Source organism: Phalangium opilio, unplaced genomic scaffold (genome assembly GCF_054372755.1).
Source record: "Phalangium opilio isolate 3A_F unplaced genomic scaffold, DU_Popi_V2 ptg000053l_1, whole genome shotgun sequence".
NCBI classification, from domain to species: domain Eukaryota; kingdom Metazoa; phylum Arthropoda; class Arachnida; order Opiliones; family Phalangiidae; genus Phalangium; species Phalangium opilio.
Window position 1 is genome coordinate 3,931,431 of NW_028324172.1, and position 15,198 is coordinate 3,946,628.

A 15,198-nucleotide genomic window follows, 5' to 3' on the forward strand; every position below is an offset into this window, starting at 1 on the left:
AAGTTACTGAAATTTTTCGTCTCTTAACATTACGTACAAAGCTACGTTACATAGAGACCTAGTTTTGAGCGTGCTGATAACCGTTGCTGTAACAGAGTATAATACAGAATAAGCTGTCGTCCGAGACGTATAGTTAATTATTTGCCCTATATGTGTCATTTAAATATTATAACAAGTTAGAGCCAATTAATCAATAAGATCAATTCACTCTTGATCAGCGTGGGAAATAAGGCGGTGGCACAGGGCAAATGACCAGTTTAAAAATTACCTGGACCAGTTTAGAAATTAAATCGGAGGGGGTCAGTGGTCCACTTGAGCACTAATAAAATTCAAGGGTAACCAGAGTCCAGATATTATCTCAACTGCTTGAATTATCCACTTAGTTATTTTAGCAGACGACGCGTCCTGGTCAATGGTCATGGACCAGTTTATTTATTCCAGGCCAGGGGGGTCGCTGGCTCCATGTCCAGTTTCAAAAAAGTCCTTATTTCCCACCCTGCTCTTGATACTACCAGCATGTATTTTAAGAAATGATACAACTCCGTGGTTGCAAGACTGGCAGCACAACACTATCTCTCATGACTAGTTAATTGTAAACACTGGGCCTTTTTTATCCAAATTCTAGTTCCTAAACTATATTTAGTTTTCACATATGGGGGATTCATACCATTTACGCCAGGAGGGCAGGCTACCTGGAAGACAAAAACCCCTTTTACATTTTTTCCTCCAGGCGCCTCCTGGCCTTCAGGTGTAAATGGTATGAATCCTCCTTGTGTTTAATAATTGTTAGACCAAATGAATGACTTAGTAAACAAACAGATAGTCTCAATTCAATAAAGATAGTTAATAGCCTATTTATATTATTGGAAAAGAAAAAAAGGAGGAGGGCAAGGAGAAAGGAGAGGGGGCGTCAAAGAACGCCCCCCAGGATGTCGTCATCCAAATGGAGGAGGAGGCTGTCGCCAAACAGACAGTTTAATTTTTTTTTTGTAAGTAAAATAAATAATTAAAGTTCTTAGAAATAATGTAAAGAATTATATTAAACTGGGGCACTGGAAAAAATGTTAACAGTTTTTAATGTGTTAGACATGAATATCATATAACATATTAAAACATTTAGGTACAAATATAATGAATGACGAAATATAGCTTCTTAAGCCCTAAAACTCTGAGCATATTTCTCCAGAATAGGCAAAACTTTGGTTAGGGCTAAAATGTACTATTATCAAAAGCGCATAGACAGAAAGTGAAGAACATTAAACCTTTCCAGAATTTAGCAACGGTATTCGTGTAAACTGAGAAGCAAGGGGGGACACAAATGGGTGGTTGGTGAGCCTCGTTTTCAACTACCAATCGAATCAGAGATATATTAGGTCATCGTTAATGTCACGTGACAAGTGGAAAGTAGTTCGCGATGGTAGCGGCTCCTGGGGATAGTGGGGAATACTATTGAGAAATCGGCTGCTAAACTAGGCTTAACGGTTGTTCTTTAGCGCTCTTTCGGTTCAATCGTCGTGGAATTTTCAAGTTTCGTTAAGTTGAATTTTGATATTGCTTTTCATGCATTCTATTGCACCTTTAAGTTTTCCGTCTTTATCAATCAGGAAAAAGTCATCCTTTTCGTAGCTTTGTAAAATGTTTGCTAAATTCAAATCTGACATTTTGACAAATGTGCATGCCGATTCCCGACTCACTAAATGACGAGATTATATTAAGCCTTGGAATTAAACTATAGCAGACGACGTGAAAATAAAGAAATAAGTGAACTATATTTTCGAGCCAACTTACGGATGTACCTTGTGTAAAACTACGCGAAAGTAACTCTCCGCCGCGGCATAAGACCAACTCTTCCCGTCGCTCTGTAAGGGGGACGGAAATCTTGAATCGACTATGGGGGAACTCATTTTTTCACGTTGCGGTTTAGGCTTCTCGTTCTTCACTTTCTGGTTATCTATGCGCTTTTGCTATTATGAGTAAAGTCTCATAGTTATGGATTAGCCAGGACGTTGTGGGTGACAATGAAGGGACCTGTTGCTAATACGCGCGAAAATTTAAACTTCAAACTAGCCTTATAATTAGTTGTTACCGGCTTTTCTACCAGTATTATATGGTTAATTTAATTTCCTGTGTTCCAATAAAATTCTTCTTAGACTATAATTTTTCTTCTTGTTTTATATAGGATCATTATTCACCGGTTTTTTTTTAATTTTATTTTGTAAAAATTATTAAAATTACATTGTTTTAAAATTATTAAAATTACATTGTTTTAAAATTATTAAAATTACATTTTTTTAAAATTATTAAAATTACATTGTTTTAAAATTATAAAAATTACATTTTTTTTTTTAAATTATTAAAATTACATTGTTGTAAAAAAATTACATTGTATTAAAATTAGAAAAATTACTAAATCCGTTTTCTATTAATCATTTAAATTTGGTCTATTATTCCAATTTCTTAATTCATACGCGGGGGGGGGGAATGGTGTGCAGTTTTATAATGATTTAATCCATTTTTATATATTAATTCAACATTTGTTAATCATTGTAATATTTAATAAAACATGTTCTTAAATATAATGTGTTTCTAATGATTAATTAGAAAACTACAATATCTTTGATATTCAACACCAAAATTTGAGTAGAAATGTTATATTTGTTTTTATCGTTAAGCTTATAGGAAATCCATCATGAACGTCATGCGTAATTTCCAAGCTATAATGTGCTTTTTACTACCGTTAAAAACTTAAAATTGCATTTAAAATAAAAATTTATTTACTTGATTTTATTCCGTGTGGTGGCACTGAGTATAAAACTAACTGGGAACTCAATAAACCGCAATAATTTTTACCTTGAATGAAGAATTTTAATGTAAATAATGCAAATGTAAAATGTTATTAAATGAAATAATCTATACAGTTCTGTTGTCATAATTTCCCTTGAAAAGTTATCGCCAAAGTTTCGGCAGCGGAGGTGTAACCTCTACAGCTTATATTAATGTGTCGTAGCTGTCACAGAAAACAATGTAGTAATTGATTCATCTACCAGTAAGATTAATAATTAATTTGATTATAATTTATTTTAACCTACCTACAGTAATCTTAATGACTGGCTTTTATCCCAAATAAGTGAAGTTGATGTTGCCTATCGTATAACAACAACATCAACATGATTATCATTATCATAACGCTATTTTGACCGAGGCTTAGCGAAATTCCTTAAACAGCGTTATAAAATAAAAAGCCTGAGAATGGGATTCTCTTAAAAACCAGAATCAAGACCCATAAGTGTAAGGTAACAAATTGGACAAATCTCTATCATCCTTATTCTACAACGAAACCAAGAGTTAAGAGAACAATGAATAATAAACACGAAAAATCATAATTTTGTTTACAAAAGTGTTCTCACATATGCTCTGCTTCCCAGTACGAGTGAAAAACTACTATACAGACAGTCGTCGAGAGCAATCTGGGAAATAGCACACTTTCTCTGGTCCAAAACCAGTTTATTAATTGCTTTGACTAGTTTTTTAATTCAAAAAGTGGGGGGACCAGTTTATTATTTAGGACACTAGGGGAGACACTGGTCCCAAGGACTAGTTTAAAAATTATCCTTACTTCCCAGACTGGTCGAGAGTTCCCTAAATAGGGACTTAGAAATAGCACACGTCCACTGGTCCAAAACCAGTTTATTAATTGCTTGGACTAGTTTTTTAATTCAAAAAGTGGGGGTTACTGGTCCTCGTGACCAGTTTATTAATTGCAAATCTATAGGAGAACAAAGACTGGGACCACTCCGGAGACCAGTTTATTATTTAGGACACTAGGGGGTCACTGGTCCCAAGGACTAGTTTAAAAATTATCCTTATTTCTAAGTCTGGAGCTAACAGCTGGCAAGGGGGAAGAGATAGTCTGACGTCACGCAGCCCCCTTCTGGTTGGCATTTTTGCGCGTAGAATACTGTTTCCAACCGTTAGGGGGGATGAAACTACACTAAGAGATAGAAGGTTGTGACGTTTCAGGGTCAGAACTGTTAGCTCCCTATTCTCCTATTACCAAACAACCAATCAAAAAAGGAATTTAAGTCCCCTTTATGACGTCGTAACTGGGAAAACAAGATTGCTGGTATCAGGGTGGGAAATAAGGATTTTTTTAAACTGGACATTGGGCCAGCGATCGCTCTAGCCCAAGGTCCTTAAAATCGCAAAGCTCTATTTGCATGACCACTGACCAGGGCGCGTCGTCTGCTAAATTGAAGAAGTGGATAATTACAATATATTAGCTAATGTCTGGACTCTGGAAACCTTTGAATTTTCTTAGTGGTCCTGTGGACCACTGACCCCCTGCGATTTAATTTTTAAACTGATCCACGCAATTTTTAAACTGGTCATTTGCAGGGCCTGAAATAAGCACAGGACACTGGACATTGTCCAATAAAATTTTAAAATGTCCTATAATTTTTTCAAAAACTACGGGGGCACTGGACGTTTTGACCAATAAATTTTCCGAAGTTTTGATAGCTTGACTATGATGATGGGACACTGTTTTTGCACACTCCAGTGGACAATGTCCTATAAATTTTCCAGTCAAAAGGGGGGATCACTGGACACATGTCCTATAAGAATTTTTTCTTATTTCTGGCCCTGGTCATTTGCCCTGTGCCAACGCCTCATTTCCCACGCTGGCTGGTATTTCGCGGTTGGTTTTCGCCTATAGGATCGGCAACTCCCTATCTCGAACCAGGGCTGGAAATAAGAAAAAATTGTTATAGGACATGCGTCCAGTGACCCCCCTGTTTGACTTGAAAATTTATCGGACAATGCCCACTGGAGTGTGAAAAATAGCGTCGAATCTCCATAGTCAAGCTATCAAAACTTCTGAAAATTTATTGGTCAAACTGTCCAGTGACCCCCTTATTTTTCCAAAAAATTATGGGTCATTTTAAAATTTTATTGGACAATGTCCAGTGTCCTGTGCTTATTTCCGGCCCTGTCTCGAACGAGAGCTTAATCTGTATATACTCTGTTACAGCATCGGTTGTCAGCACTCGCAAAGCTAGATTACATAGAGACTTAGATTTGTACGTGCTGTCAAGAGGCGAAAAACGTCTGATCTTCAGGATTTAAAATATCCGGGAGTTTTTTGCAGACTTAGAAATAGCACACGTCCACTGGTCCAAAACCAGTTTATTAATTGCTTGGACTAGTTTTTTAATTCAAAAAGTGGGGGTTAACTGGTCCTCGGGACCAGTTTATTAATTGCAAATCTATAGGAGAACAAAGGCTGGGACCACTCCGGAGACCAGTTTATTATTTAGGACACTAGGGGGGTCACTGGTCCCAAGGACTAGTTTAAAAAATTTCCTTATTTCTAAGTCTGGTTTTTTGTCTCGAGTGCACGGACCTCTAGGCCTTTTAGTTTCGAATACGTGTAGTAGGCTGTAGGTAAATTAACACGCATTTGAGACTAAGGCCTAGAGGTCCGTGCACTCGAGGTAAAAAACTCGCGGGTATATTATTAAATTGTAAGCATTATACTTCTTTCACCCTTCAACCTAAATGATTACATTAATGTGCAGGGAATTCCTAATTAACTGACATTGTTTTTATTGTTATTATTTTTTTTATATTACATTATCCATTTTTGTTCTCGTATTACTCTACTCCTTTATTGTCTTTCCGCAAATTGCCTAATGTATTGAATTCCGATGATCACACATACGTCATATTGTTGACTTTGTGAACAACACATTCAATAAATAAATTATTGACACTGACATAAACGATTATTTACACTGACATAAATGAATCATTTATACTGAAAATAATGAACAAACATGTATACTGACATAAATGAATCATGTCATGAATGAATGAATGAATGAATGGAGTCATTTAGCTACTGTTGTCTAATATTAATAATATCTATTAAAAATTGTCAATTTATTTATAAATTATCATTAACAATTTTGTCCATATAACAAATTTCCACACATCTCAAATAAAAAAAATTTCTGTTAGGGTTAATTTAACCCGACGGCACTAGATGCTCCGCTAACCGTAGCAAAATAAACTGTTTTTCTGCAAATCAATAATTTTACAACATAAGAAACATTGGTTTTTTTAAACTGAGTTATGGGCAGTGACTGGACACGCAAACAATTTATTTATAATTAAATTTTTACCTAATAACAAATGTTGGGCATTAAATACTGATTTCAACATTCCATTATTCGTTGTTCAGAAAAATATGTTAACGCTAACGCAGAATTTTCTCCACCAAACTGATGTAAGTATTTTGTTGAAATAAAAGAAAAATACTAGCAGCATTCTAGGAAATTATTTACTATTTTTTATTTACTCACAATAGTCTATTTGGTTAGAAACCATTGTTCGTTGGTTGGCTCGCGTTAAGTGGCGTCGTACCAAACTGAACTTCATCAATCAAGCGTTACATTCATACAATCAAAATTAATAAATCTTGTTAAAATTGTGTCAATTAAAGCACTTTGAGCTAAAATTATAATAAATGAGGAATATTAGTTAACAAAGTTAGGTGTGCAGTCATTACTTATTTCATTGGAAAATCACCGTTAACGGCAGTGCTATTTCTTGTGTTTAATAGTTTACCATGTAAACAAAGATGTTACGTTGGTTGTTCTGTAGTAAGCGTGGTCTTTCAAAAAGCAAAATCTAATTAAATATTTCAATTATTTGGGTAGAAATGCCATTTTTTAATTAATACAATGGAGATATGAAAATAGCCGTAACGGATAAAAGCAGATGTGTACTAAAGAACACGACTACATGGTTTTTTCTACCCTGATTTGAGCAAATTAGATAACGGTATCCTGAATTAACTAGCGCTACTGTTACCTATGTTGACGAAATAAACAAAGCATAAAATCATAGCATAAATTACGACTTCGAAGTTAGGAACAGAGGATATCCTAGGCTCCTAGCACGGTGCTACGGAAATTGTTTTGACCAAGGCTTAGTGAAATGAAATAGATTAATTTACAATAATTTTCAAATTTAATGATAATTCTTACCTTAAGCGTTTAATATTTAAATAATATTAAGTTTTAGCAACCAAAAATACTAAAATTAGACCAAATTACTTTCCTAAAGCTTCACAAAGATTATAAACGCTATTTAAGGCGACGATTTAGACTCGAGTCTTTGATGGCGTCGCCGACTTAAGCTATCGCCGTTTCAACGTCACGGCGGCTGCGCGGCATTATTAAAGCCGTGTTATCCCGCTCTCTATAGGCCATTTCATCCAAAAAGCATTATGAAGAAACTCTCAAACTATTATGAGGCAACTAAACGTTAAAATACGCCAATTTTGGTCGCGCTGATATTTTCTAGTAAATTAGCGTATCCATGATATAAAATCGCAAATCGAGTTATGTTCTAAATGTTATCAAAATTAATACTTAAACTTAATTATTTTCCATGAAAATCGCTTAGCGGAATGAGAAATGTTGTACCTTTCATTTAAGACCGTTCCCAAAACTAACAAACGAATAGATTTTCTAACATCGGATTAACCGGACGGTTCTTTTTCAAAAATTTCCCATGTTATTTCTATGGGAAAAATTCCTGTTTTTCATAAAAAGGTGTGATGAATTTTATGGAAATGAAAACCACCCTTAGCAACTTTATTTTTTATAAGAAAAACTAATAAATGGATCGTTTTGAAATTTTAACCACATATTTAGGGCCCGAACTGTAGTTCTGTGGATTTTTTTCAAAACAGTAAACTTAATACAAAAAAAGTTACATCCAATCAAAAAACCACCCTAATACATTAAGGGCAGTATGAAGTCTTATCTAAGAGAGCTACCGCTCTCTCAGAATTCCTATAAATGTGTCTTTAACTTTATTCTTGAAAAGCTGTACAAAGTACAGTCTCCGATACCGGGAATCGAACCAGGGCCTTCTGGGTGAAAGCCAGGTATCCTACCCACTAGATCATATCTGACTTGCTCAACCAAGTCTTAGTTCTATTCATAAACCTATATCCTTAAGTCTATTCTTGAAAAGCGGTACAAAAGCGCTCGCTCCGATACCGGGAATCGAACCCGGGCCTTCTGGGTGAAAGCCTGATATCCTAGCCACTAGACCATATCGGACTGGTTTGAGTAACCCTAGATATTATTCCTATAAATGTGTCTTTAAATTTATTCTTTAAAAGCGGTACAAAGCACAGTCTCCGATACCGGGCCTTCTGGGTGAAAGCAAGGTATCTTACCCACTAGACCATAACGGAATGGTTGGCACAACCCTAAATATTATTCCTATAAATATGTCTTTAAGTTTATTCTTCAAAAGCGGTACAAACGCACTCGCTCCGATACCGGGAATCGAACCCGGGCCTTCTGGGTGAAAGCCAGATATCCTAGCCACTAGACCATATCGGACTGGTTTCAGAAACCCTAGATATTATTCCTATAAATGTGTCTTTCAATTTATTCTTCAAAAGCTTACAAAGCACAGTCTCCGATACCGGGAATCGAACCCGGGCCTTCTGGATGAAAGCCAGGTATCCTACCCACTAGACCATATCTGACTTGCTCAACCAAGTCTTAATTCTATTAATAAACCTATATCCTTAAGTCTATTCTTGAAAAGCGGTACAAAAGCGCTCGCTCCGATACCGGGAATCGAACCCGGGCCTTCTGGGTGAAAGCCTGATATCCTAGCCAGTAGACCATATCGAACTGGTTTGAGCAACCCTAGATATTATTCCTATAAATGTGTCTTTAAATTTATTCTTTAAAAGCGGTACAAAGCACAGTCTCCGATACCGGGAATTGAACCCGGGCCTTCTGGGTGAAAGCAAGGTATCCTACCCACTAGACCATATCGGACTGGTTGGCACAACGCTAAATATTATTCCTATAAATGTGTCTTTAAGTTTATTCTTCAAATGCGGTACATAAGCAGTCGCTCCGATGCCGGGAATCGAACCCGGGCCTTCTGGGTGAGAGCCAGATATCCTAGCCACTAGACCATATCGGACTTGCTCAACCAAGTCTGAATTCTATTCATAAACCTATATTCTTAAGTCTATTCTTGAAAAGCGGTACAAAAGCGCTCGCTCCGATACCGGGAATCGAACCCGGGCCTTCTGGGTGAAAGCCTGATATCCTAGCCAGTAGACCATATCGAACTGGTTTGAGCAACCCTAGATATTATTCCTATAAATGTGTCTTTAACTTTATTCTTTAAAAGCGGTACAAAGCACAGTCTCCGATACCGGGAATCGAACCCGGGCCTTCTGGGTGAAAGCAAGGTATCCTACCCACTAGACCATATCGGACTGGTTGGCACAACCCTAAATATTATTCCTATAAATGTGTCTTTAAGTTTATTCTTCAAATGCGGTACATAAGCAGTCGCTCCGATACCGGGAATCGAACCCGGGCCTTCTGGGTGAAAGCCAGATATCCTAGCCAATAGACCATATCGGACTGGTTTCAGCAACCCTAGATATTATTCCTATAAATATGTCTTTCAATTTATTCTTTAAAAGCTGTACAAAGCACAGTCTCCGATACCGGGAATCGAACCCGGGCCTTCTGGATGAAAGCCAGGTATCCTACACACTAGACCATATCTCACTTGCTCAACCTAGTCTTAATTCTATTCATAAACCTATATCCTTAAGTCTATTCTTGAAAAGCGATACAAAAGCACTCGCCCCGATAATGGAAATCGAACTTGAGCCTTCTGGATGAAGGCCAGATATCCTAGCAACTAGACCATATCTGACTTGCTCAACCAAGTCTTAATTCTATTCACAAACCGATATCCTTAAGTCTATTCTTAAAAAGCGGTACAAAAGCACCAACTCCGATACCGGAAATCGAACCCGGGCCTTCTGGGTGAGAGCCAGATATCCTAGCCACTAGACCATATCGGACTTGCTTTACCAAGTCTTATCTCTATTCATAAACCTATATCCTTAAGAATATTCTTGAAATGCGGTACAAAGCACTCGCTCCGATACAGGGAATCGAACCCGGGCCTTCTGGGTGAAAGTCAGGTATCCTAGCCCCTAGACCATATCGTATTTGCTCAGCCAAGTCTTAATTCTATTCATAAACCTATATCCTTAATTCTATTCCTCAAAAGCGGTACAAAAGCACTCGCTCCGATACCGGGAATCGAACCCGGGCCTTCTGGGTGAAAGCCAGATATCTTAGCCACTAGACCATATCGGACTGGTTTAAGCAACCCTAGATATTATTCCTATAAATGTGTCTTTAAATTTATTCTTGAAAAGCTGTACAAAGTACAGTCTCCGATACCGGGAATCGAACCATGGCCTTCTGGGTGAAAGCCAGGTATCCTACCCACTAATCATATCTGACTTGCTCAACCAAGTCTTAGTTCTATTCATAAACCTATATCCTTAAGTGTATTCTTCAAAAGCTGTACAAAAGCACTCGCTAAGATACCGGGAATCGAACCCGAGCCTTCCGGGTGAAAGCCAGATATCCTAGCCACTAGACCATATCGGACTTGCTCAACCAAGTCTGAATTCTATTCCTAAACCTATATTCTTAAGTCTATTCTTGAAAAGCGGTACAAAAGCGCTCGCTCCGATACCGGGAATCGAACCCGGGCCTTCTGGGTGAAAGCCTGATATCCTAGCCAGTAGACCATATCGAACTGGTTTGAGAAACCCTAGATATTATTCCTATAAATGTGTCTTTAAATTTATTCTTTAAAAGCGGTACAAAGCACAGTCTCCGATACCGGGAATCGAACCCGGGCCTTCTGGATGAAAGCCAGGTATCCTACCCACTAGACCATATCTGACTTGCTCAACCAAGTCTTAATTCTATTCATAAACCGATATCCTTAAGTCTATTCTTAAAAAGCGGTACAAAAGCACCAACTCCGATACCGGAAATCGAACCCGGGCCTTCTGGGTGAGAGCCAGATATCCTAGCCACTAGACCATATCGGACTTGCTTAACCAAGTCTTAATTCTATTCATAAACCTATATCCTTAAGAATATTCTTGAAATGCGGTACAAAGCACTCGCTCCGATACCGGGAATCGAACCCGGGCCTTCTGGGTGAAAGCCAGATATCTTAGCCACTAGACCATATCGGACTGGTTTGAGCAACCCTAGATATTATTCCTATAAATGTGTCTTTAAATTTATTCTTTAAAAGCGGTACAAAAAATCTGTCTCCGATACCGGGAATCGAACCCGGGCCTTCTGGGTGAAAGCCAGATATTCTAGCCACTAGACCATATAGGACTTGCATGATCAAGTCTTAATTCTATTCATAAACCTATATCCTTAAGTCTATTCTTGAAATGCAGTACAAAAGCACTCGCTTCGATACCGGGAATCGAACCCGGGCCTTCTGGGTGAAAGTCAGGTATCCTAGCCACTAGACCATATCGAACTGTCTTGAACAACCCTAGATATTATTCCTATAAATGTGTCTTTAAGTTTATTCTTTAAAAGCGGTACAAAAGAACTCGCTCCGATACCGGGAATCGAACCCGGGCCTTCTGGGTGAGAGCCAGATATCCTAGCCACTAGACCATATCGGACTTGCTTAGCCAAGTCTTAATTCTTTTCATAAACCTATATCCTAAAGTCTATTCTTGAAATGCGGTTCAAAAGCACTCGCTCTGATACCGGGAAACGAACCCGGGCCTTCTGGGTAAAAGGCAGGTATCCTAGCCACTAGACCATATCGGACTTCTTCAACCAAGTCTTAATTCTATTCATAAACCTATATCCTTAAGTCTATTCTTGAAAAGCGGTACAAAAGCACTCGCTCCGATACCGCGAAACGAACCCGGGCCTTCTGGGTGAGAGCCAGATATCCTAGCAACAAGACCATATCGGACTGGTTGGAACAATCCTAAATATTATTCCACTAAATCTGTCTTTAAGTTTTTCTTCAAAAGCGGTACAAAAGCACTCGCTCCGATACCGAGAATCGAACCCGGGCCTTCTGGGTGAGACCCAAATATCCTAGCCACTAGACCATATCGCACTGCTTTGAGCAATCCTAGATATTATTCCTATAGTTGTGTCTTTAAATTTATTCTTTAAAAGCGGTACAAAGCACAGTCTCCGATACCGGGAATCGAACCCGGGCCTTCTGGGTGAAAGCCAGGTACCACTAGACCATATCGGACTGGTTGGCACAAACCAAAATATTATTCCTATAAATGTGTCTTTAAGTTTATTCTTCAAAAGCTGTACAAAAGAACTCGCTCCGATACCGGGAATCAAACCCGGGCCTTCCGGGTGAAAGCCAGATATCCTAGCCTATAGACCATATCGGACTTGCTCAACCAAGTCTTAATTCTATTCATAAACCTCTATCCTTAAGTCTGTTCTTGAAAAGCGGTACAAAAGCACTAGCTCCGATACCGGGAATCGAACCCGGGCCTTCTGGGTGAGAGAAAGATATCCTAGACACTAGACCATATCGGACTGGTTTGAGCAACCCTAGACATTATTCCTATAAATGTGTCTTTAAATTTATTCTTTAAAAGCGGTACAAAGCACAGTCTCCGATACCGGGAATCGAACCCGGGCCTTCTGGGTGAAAGCCAGATATCATAGCCACTAGACCTTATCGGAAAAGCTCAACCAAGTCTTAATTCTTTTCATAAACCTATATCCTAAATTATATTCTTGAAATGCGGTACAAAAGAACTCGCTCCGATACCGGGAATCGAACCCGGGCCTTCTGGGTGAAAGCCAGGTATCATAGCCACTAGAACATATCGGCGTTGCTTAACCAAGTCTTAATTCTTTTCATAAACCTATATCCTAAATTATATTCTTGAAATGCGGTACAAAAGAACTCGCTCCGATACCCGGAATGGAACCCGGGCCGCCTGGGTGGAAGCCAGATGTCCTAGCCACTACACCATATCGGACTTGCTTAACTAAGTCTTAATTCTATTAATAAACCTATATCCTTAAGTTTATTCTTCAAAAGCGGTACAAAGGTACTAACTCCGATACCGGGAATCGAACCCGGGCCTTCTGGGTGAGAGCCAGATATCCTAGCCACTAGACCATATCGGACTGGTTTGAGCAACCCTAGACATTATTCCTATAAATGTGTCTTTAAATGTATTCTTTAAAAGCGGTACAAAGCAGTCTCCGATACCGGGAATCAAACCCGGGCCTCCTGGGTGAAAGCCAGGTATCCTACCCACTAGACCATATCAGAGTGGTTGGAACAACCTTAAATATTATTCCTATAAATGTGTCTTTAAATTTATTCTTTGAAAGCTGTACAGAGCACAGTCTCCGATACCGGGATTAGAACCCGGGCCTTCTGGGTGAAAGCCAGGTATCCTAACCAATAGACCATATCGGACTTGCTCAACAAAGTCTTAATTCTATTCATAAACATATATCCTTAGGTCTATTCTTGAAAAGCGGTACAAAAGCACTAGCTCAGATAGCGAGAATCGAACCCGGGCCTTCTGGGTGAAAGCCAGATATCCTAGCCTCTAGACCATATCGGACTTACTCAATCAAGTCTTAATTCTATTCATAAACATATATCCTTAAGTCTATTCTTGAAATTCGGTACAAAAGCACTCGCTCCGATACCGCGAAACGAACCCGGGCCTTCTGGGTGTAAGCCAGATACCCTAGCCACTAGAACATATCGGCCTTGCTTAACCAAGTCCAAATCTTTTCATACACCTATATCCTAAAGTCTATTCTTGAAATGCGGTACAAAAGAACTCGCTCCGATACCGGGAATCGAACCCGGGCCTTCTGGGTGAGAGCCAGATATCCTAGCCACTAGACCATACCGGACTGGTTGGAACAACGCTAAATATTATTCCTATAAATGTGTCTTTAAGTTTATTCTTCAAATGCGGTACAAAAGCAGTCGCTCCGATACCGGGAATCGAAACCGGACCTTCTGGGTGAAAGCCAGGTACCACTAGACCATATCGGACTGGCTGGCACAACCCTAAATATTATTCCTATAAATGTGTCTTTAAGTTTATTCTTCGTATGCGGTACATAAGCAGTCGCTCCGATGCCGGGAATCGAACCCGGGCCTTCTGGATGAAAGCCAGGTATCCTACCCACTAGACCATATCTGACTTGCTCAACCAAGTCTTAATTATATTCATAAACCTATATCCTTAAGTCTATTTTTCAAAAGCGGTACAAAAGCACTCGCTCCGATACCGGGAATCGAACCCGGGCCTTCTGGGTGAGAGCCAGAAATCCTAGCCTCTAGACCATATCGGACTTACTCAATCAAGTCTTAATTCTATTCATAAACATATATCCTTAAGTCTATTCTTCAAAAGCGGTACAAAAGCACTCGCTCCGATACCTGGAATCGAGCCCGGGCCTTCTGGGCAAAAGCCAGATATCATAGCCACTAGAACATATCGGCGTTGCTTAACCAAGTCTTAATTCTATTCATAAACCTATATCCTTAAGTCTATTCTTGAAATGCGGTACAAAAGCACTCGCTCCGATACCGGGAATCGAACCTGGGCCTTCTGGGCGAAAGCCAGATATCATAGCCACTAGAACATATCGGCGTTGCTTAACCAAGTCTTAATTCTTTTCATAAACCTATATCCTAAATTATATTCTTGAAATGCGGTACAAAAGAACTCGCTCCGATACCGGGAATCGAACCCGGGCCTTCTGGGTGAGAGCCAGATATCCTAGCCACTAGACCATATCGGACTGGTTTGAGCAACCCTAGACATTATTCCTATAAATGTGTCTTTAAATGTATTCTTTAAAAGCGGTACAAAGCAGTCTCCGATACCGGGAATCAAACCCGGGCCTCCTGGGTGAAAGCCAGGTATCCTACCCACTAGACCATATCAGAGTGGTTGGAACAACCTTAAATATTATTCCTATAAATGTGTCTTTAAATTTATTCTTTGAAAGCTGTACAGAGCACAGTCTCCGATACCGGGATTAGAACCCGGGCCTTCTGGGTGAAAGCCAGGTATCCTAACCAATAGACCATATCGGACTTGCTCAACAAAGTCTTAATTCTATTCATAAACATATATCCTTAGGTCTATTCTTGAAAAGCGGTACAAAAGCACTAGCTCAGATAGCGAGAATCGAACCCGGGCCTTCTGGGTGAAAGCCAGATATCCTAGCCTCTAGACCATATCGGACTTACTCAATCAAG

At 39.0% G+C, this 15,198-nt stretch overlaps 16 non-coding genes across 16 annotated transcripts; all 16 read right to left on the bottom strand.

Moving 5' to 3' along the window:
• Positions 1–8,063: 8,063 nt before the first annotated feature.
• TRNAE-UUC (transfer RNA glutamic acid (anticodon UUC)) lies at positions 8,064–8,135 on the bottom strand. Its single transcript has one exon. It is a non-coding gene; the product is annotated as a tRNA-Glu (tRNA).
• Positions 8,136–8,351: 216 nt separating this feature from the next.
• Positions 8,352–8,423, bottom strand: TRNAE-UUC (transfer RNA glutamic acid (anticodon UUC)). Its single transcript has one exon. It is a non-coding gene; the product is annotated as a tRNA-Glu (tRNA).
• Positions 8,424–8,952: 529 nt separating this feature from the next.
• TRNAE-CUC (transfer RNA glutamic acid (anticodon CUC)) lies at positions 8,953–9,024 on the bottom strand. The gene has a single exon. It is a non-coding gene; the product is annotated as a tRNA-Glu (tRNA).
• Positions 9,025–9,404: 380 nt separating this feature from the next.
• On the bottom strand, positions 9,405–9,476 carry TRNAE-UUC (transfer RNA glutamic acid (anticodon UUC)). Its single transcript has one exon. It is a non-coding gene; the product is annotated as a tRNA-Glu (tRNA).
• Positions 9,477–9,856: 380 nt separating this feature from the next.
• On the bottom strand, positions 9,857–9,928 carry TRNAE-CUC (transfer RNA glutamic acid (anticodon CUC)). Its single transcript has one exon. It is a non-coding gene; the product is annotated as a tRNA-Glu (tRNA).
• Positions 9,929–10,157: 229 nt separating this feature from the next.
• TRNAE-UUC (transfer RNA glutamic acid (anticodon UUC)) lies at positions 10,158–10,229 on the bottom strand. Its single transcript has one exon. It is a non-coding gene; the product is annotated as a tRNA-Glu (tRNA).
• A 680-nt stretch (positions 10,230–10,909) lies between these two features.
• Positions 10,910–10,981, bottom strand: TRNAE-CUC (transfer RNA glutamic acid (anticodon CUC)). Its single transcript has one exon. It is a non-coding gene; the product is annotated as a tRNA-Glu (tRNA).
• Positions 10,982–11,059: 78 nt separating this feature from the next.
• On the bottom strand, positions 11,060–11,131 carry TRNAE-UUC (transfer RNA glutamic acid (anticodon UUC)). Its single transcript has one exon. It is a non-coding gene; the product is annotated as a tRNA-Glu (tRNA).
• A 381-nt stretch (positions 11,132–11,512) lies between these two features.
• TRNAE-CUC (transfer RNA glutamic acid (anticodon CUC)) lies at positions 11,513–11,584 on the bottom strand. The gene has a single exon. It is a non-coding gene; the product is annotated as a tRNA-Glu (tRNA).
• A 976-nt stretch (positions 11,585–12,560) lies between these two features.
• On the bottom strand, positions 12,561–12,632 carry TRNAE-UUC (transfer RNA glutamic acid (anticodon UUC)). The gene has a single exon. It is a non-coding gene; the product is annotated as a tRNA-Glu (tRNA).
• A 381-nt stretch (positions 12,633–13,013) lies between these two features.
• Positions 13,014–13,085, bottom strand: TRNAE-CUC (transfer RNA glutamic acid (anticodon CUC)). The gene has a single exon. It is a non-coding gene; the product is annotated as a tRNA-Glu (tRNA).
• A 76-nt stretch (positions 13,086–13,161) lies between these two features.
• TRNAE-UUC (transfer RNA glutamic acid (anticodon UUC)) lies at positions 13,162–13,233 on the bottom strand. The gene has a single exon. It is a non-coding gene; the product is annotated as a tRNA-Glu (tRNA).
• Positions 13,234–13,763: 530 nt separating this feature from the next.
• Positions 13,764–13,835, bottom strand: TRNAE-CUC (transfer RNA glutamic acid (anticodon CUC)). The gene has a single exon. It is a non-coding gene; the product is annotated as a tRNA-Glu (tRNA).
• Positions 13,836–14,210: 375 nt separating this feature from the next.
• TRNAE-CUC (transfer RNA glutamic acid (anticodon CUC)) lies at positions 14,211–14,282 on the bottom strand. Its single transcript has one exon. It is a non-coding gene; the product is annotated as a tRNA-Glu (tRNA).
• Positions 14,283–14,663: 381 nt separating this feature from the next.
• TRNAE-CUC (transfer RNA glutamic acid (anticodon CUC)) lies at positions 14,664–14,735 on the bottom strand. The gene has a single exon. It is a non-coding gene; the product is annotated as a tRNA-Glu (tRNA).
• Positions 14,736–14,811: 76 nt separating this feature from the next.
• On the bottom strand, positions 14,812–14,883 carry TRNAE-UUC (transfer RNA glutamic acid (anticodon UUC)). The gene has a single exon. It is a non-coding gene; the product is annotated as a tRNA-Glu (tRNA).
• Positions 14,884–15,198: the final 315 nt, after the last annotated feature.